We start from the raw sequence: 5,728 nt of genomic DNA on the forward strand, positions 1-5,728 counted from the left end.
CACCAATGGTCATGCAGTACACACCAATCGTCATGCAGTACACACCAATCTTCATGCAGTACACCAATCGGCATGCAGTACACACCAATCGTCATGCAGTACACACCAATCGTCATGCAGTCAAATATTGCGTAATTTATATCGCCACCTATCGACAAAATCGAATATCACGTGACGTTTATTAGACGGCTGTAAAACTAAGGCTATTCAAACATTATACCACAGCCATATCCGGATATTCACCCCCTGGACATTTACCCCCCGGAAAACTACCTCTGACAAAATACTCCCCGTAGGACAACTACCTCCTGGACCTGGACAATACTCCGAGGGCAAATAATCTTTTAGGACAACTACCTCCGTAGGACAACTAATCCCTGGACAACTACCACCCAGACAACTATCCCTTTAGAACAACTACCCCCCGGACGGACAACTACCCCCCGGACGGACAACTACCACCCAGACCATTCAACAACCTGACTCTGCAACAGTGTATAATAGGAATTAATAACTATATTTTAATTCGTTACTTTGACGAATTACTATTCATTATTGTAAACAAAAGTAAAAGATTGAACATAAATATAGTCCTAAGGGAGGGGGTAGTTTTCCGGGGGGTAGTTGACCGGGGTAGTTACCCGGGGGGTAGTTATCCTAAGGGGGTAGTTGTCCTAAGTGGGTAGTTGTCCTAAGGGGGTAGTTGTCCTAAGGGGGTTTTTGTCCGGGGGGTAGTTGTCCGGGGGGTTGTTATCCTAAGGGGGTAGTTGTCCTAAGGGGGTAGTTGTCCGGGGAGTAGTTATCCGGGGGATAGTTGTCCTAAGGGGGTAGTTGTCCGAGTGGTAAACATCCGGGGGGTAACTGTCTAGGGGGTAGGTGTCCTAGAACCTACTACAGCAACTCACGCTGTCTTCTACTACACCGCACGTGCTTTATGACTAAAATGGCTGGAAAAACTATTACAGAAATATTGGAATCTATAGGACGTAAAACACGTGCGGTGTAGTAGTAGACAGCGTGAGTTGCTGTAGTATAAAGTTTAGTATAGCCTTAGTTTTACAGCCGTCTAATAAACGTCACGTGATATTCGATTTTGTCGATAGGTGGCGGTATAAATTACGCAATATTTGACTGCATGACGATTGGTGTGTACTGCATGACGATTGGTGTGTACTGCATGACCATTGGTGTGTACGGCATGACCATTGGTGTGTACTGCATGACCATTGGTGTGTACTGCATGATGTTTGGTGTGTACTGCATGATGTTTGGTGTGTACTGCATGACGATTGGTGTGTACTGCATGATGTTTGGTGTGTACTGCATGATAAATGTGAACTGAAGGCAGAGGAGACGTTCCATAGGCAGGAGGCTGCGAACTGTTTAATATTCGACGTCTCAGGCAGATGGCATGAATAATAAATGAGATAAATTTTTGGATAAATTAGGACCGTATATAGGGCGCTATATAAGCTAATTTAAAGTGTCGACATACGCCTTTGAAGAAGCTATACAGAGCATCACATGTGCTGTCAGGCGATACTACATGATCGTTATTTTCGCTACATATACCACTTGTTTGCGGTTGTATTATTACAAAATACCTTCCTGACTGACCACCGAATAGAAAACGCGGATCCATCTATAGTTACAGTTCTTACTAAGGCCCTGTTCAGACCCATGGCGTTAGAATGTTTTAGCGTACGACGCTAAAGAAATGTGTGTCTCAACAGTTGGGGATTAGCGTACAACGCGTTGTGTACGACGCTTGTAGCGTTGTAGAGTGGGAAACGGTTGATAGTGACCGTTTTAGCGTACGACGCTACTGCAATTCCAACGTTGTATCCAATCAGAACGTTTCCTGTTACGACGAGAACAAGGTTTGACCTAGCCTGTATCGTCAATGTGTGAGATGGATTTCAACAATAAAAAAGGCCAGAATAAATAAGGCCTAACTAGACTACAAATACAACTGTTGAAAAAAAACTAGGCTACAACTGATACCATTATTTTATCTAACAAATGAAATAAATAAATGCACCTTGTATTTAAACATAGGGACTACGATCCCGTCCCCTTTTAGGCCTAGCTAGAGCCATTTACGCATTCATTCAAGCTAAAAACTAGCGTGGGACATCAAGTCACCCATTCATTAAATACAGTATATACAAGGCAGACTAGTCTGGACAAGTTTAATGCTGAAAACTTCTAACAAATTCAGTAAACAAGGGGAGCTGTATCTTTTCTACTAGCAAGTTAGGGTTATTTTCAACAGACTAATCACAATTTACCTTATGTGCTTAACACACAATACAATCTCCATCAGGAGGCCTGCTTTATTTTCGTAACAACACAAGAGCCTACAAAATAAAACAATAGAAACCGAAATTTGGCGTACTATATTTAAAAAAAATAAATGCCGAGGTATGTTTTATTTACGGCAAATTTTGTCCTAATTTTGTAGGGCTAAGATCTAGGCCTATATACAGTGGAAATAATGATGAAACACGTGGGTAAGAGCACAAGAATATGCAACTAGAAACAACCTGAATGACGCACTTCCGTTGTAACGATAATCGTACGCTATGGGTCTGAACACCTCATTTTGTTCTCTGCGGTTTGTAATGTGACCTTGCCCGTAACGTGTACGCTAAAACGGTCTAACGCCATGGGTCTGAACATAGCCTTAATAATTATTTTTATTTCTAGCTTGTTTGATAATTTATATAGCTATCGTAGATATAAATATTTTTATTAAATTATCTTTTTAACTTACAGTACGTTACTGTATTACGTATTACGTTTACAATTTGTTTTAATCATTTTATGATAAACTTTACTTTCCAACAACGTATCTATTTTAATTTAATTAATATTAGTGCCGTGGATTAGGTAAATCGTCAATCAACACTTAAATAAGTTCTTATTTTTAGCATCAATAATTGGTGGTCTCTTTTCGATACTATAATGCGTCATTTCGGTTAAAAATGAAACAACAATGTTCACCGTTTCTATATTTAAAAAACCTGATTTATTACACAATGATGTATATCACGTATATCTTACTGTTAGTATTGTTTGTTAAAACGTTTTAAAAGTTGTTAAAATATGTTGTGCCTGTAGGCTACCTATGTATTTGTTCATTGCTGTGAAGGCAGATGAAATATGACATAAATCGTTTTGTGCATTTTTTATCGATGGCTGTTGTTAAAGTTTAGTATTTTCTTCGTGATTATAGCAGGGTTTTGGTATTTAGATTACTTAATTATTTACAATAAGCCCAATACTACTATTCTACCGGTTTATTAATACTGTATGTCAATGATGGCCTGTTAACCACAACAGTGGACAATGGGTACTTCTAACTATTCTCTTATTCTAACTACGAGCAGTCCTGATAATGTTAATATTACCAACCCGAGCCCTTCACCATTACCACCTACACCGGGATTAAATAGGCTTAAAATTTTAAATAAAGAACAATGCATGTCAGACAGATTTAAAATGTCGATTACAAGTTGATGTAACCAATCTAATAATACCAGACGCATTAAGCCGTTTATAAACTTAATTCTTCTGGCATGCGATGACAATTTTTAAAAGATACGCCTTTGTAGTAATGGTACATGATGGGTTTCCCTTCTTTTTGTTTGGTTGAAAGGGTAAAATCCATACACTGACACTTTACTACACAAGTTTACAGCAAGTGATAATAATTAAAGGCCGCCCGATGACAATGTTCCACCACCTAAAAAAATAACTTATCCTATAAGGACATTCCTTGCGACCACTACACTGTGCATAACCCAACGTTCAGTTCCGTCTATGTCATGGAGCCTGGAAGCAGATTTCAGCACCTGAGGTTCAAATAATTTTTGTCTTTTATCAAATCTTTAAATACCAAATAATACTAGTAGCTGGGCAGATTATGACCAAAAAGGTCGAGGTGGCAATGAAAGTACTACCAGCTAATTTTGATATTTAAAAAAAATATAGGTGTTGGGAAGGTCACAACTCAAAATTACCCAGAATCCCTTTGGGGAACATGCCCAAATCGCATAATCAAAATGGCCGCCATTTTTTACATAAGAATTTTGGCTTTAGGAGAATTTAAGTTAAAATTGCTTTTCTCCAAAACTACTCACCGATAATCATTCAAACTAAAAACATACTCTGGTATTAGAAAACAATTAAAATATCCATTGCCATAGCAACCGTTGCTATGCATATTTTTCCATTACAGATTTTACACAGAATTTGTCCATAAAAAGGGACAAAAGTTTTTATTTACATTAATATACATTGTATTTTTTTTTATCAATTTAAAAATAAAAACCAACTACTAGTATTGTTAAATATAGTTATGTAAAAAAAAATTATTTAATAACATAACAAAAATTCATTTTTCATTTCCATATCAACGAAGTACAATTACAAATTGTACAGCTAGTTTCATTCTATTTAAAAATCATCTGAAATTATAATAATCGCAATATTTTCAATTAAGTATGATTATATATATATTTTTAAGTTACCATACCCAAATTATATTATGCGCCCTCTACATAGTTTTAAGATGAAGGCTTATTATTGGTTGAAAGTTGCAAAGCATAGCCAGAAAGTCATTGACAAGTTTTAAACGCAGTCAATGCAGGCCTAGAACAATAGGCTCTTCTTCTTAGGCTCTTCTGTTATTAAAGTATTCTTCTAGGCTAGACCTAGCCTAGGCTTAGACTAGGCTTAGACTGACTTACCTTGTATTCGGTCTAGACATGCTTCAGTTTCAAACATAGCAGTTTAAAAAAAAGATTGATTTAGATGTACATATATTTATTTGACAAAGTAAGATCCAAATATAAAAATAATATAAAAATGTGAACATATTTTTTTTTATTGAATAAACAATTATGAACCCACTGAAACTGAATAATATCTATAGTTAGCAAGTACAGTAATATATTATATTTTTCACCAGCAGAAATTATATTCAAACACAGTGGTACAGAACATTCTTTAAAAAAAATGCTTAGTAAAGGTTAAGAATTGAGGTTAGTGTAATTTAGGCTATTATTTAAACAGACAAGCCTTTTGTGTAAAGTAGTTTTATACCGTAACCCAATTTATTCTGTAATATTCTAATAGAACATGGACGTAACTTCAGGCTTGCAGGTGTGTCTCATCTGCAATGATTTGAAGGGACCGCTATCAGACAGAGAATTGGCTTTCAATATAAAAAACAAAAGATTAAGTACTTTCCTTAACTCTTGCTGACGTGGCCGAAAGGGTCAACATATTCGGAATACCAACCAACCAATATCAGATATAAAATTCCACTTTCAGTGTAGGTCATCATTATACAGATAAACGGAAGCAAGAGAACAACGATCATCTCAAAATAAAGCGCATATCTCGAGAAGAGTCTTCCTTATTTTCATGGGATGAACAGTGTTTCATATGTGGTAAGCCCGAAAATAAAAAGAAGTGTGTATTTTTTAACAAAAGTAAATATGAAGCCAAAGGAGGTACGTCACAAAATATTAGAAATTGCCGGAGAAATTAATTACACTGCTGTCATACAGCGTCTTTCTTTTTATGAGGATATTTTTGCTTTAATGTAAAATATCACAAGCGATGTTATCAAACATACACATGTAAACGTAACATACAAACAACAACACACACACTGAACATTAAGTCTGAAAACATTTTAGATAGCTTAGTTAAATCC

This window comes from Antedon bifida, chromosome 4 (genome assembly GCF_963402885.1).
Source record: "Antedon bifida chromosome 4, ecAntBifi1.1, whole genome shotgun sequence".
NCBI lineage: Eukaryota > Metazoa > Echinodermata > Crinoidea > Comatulida > Antedonidae > Antedon > Antedon bifida.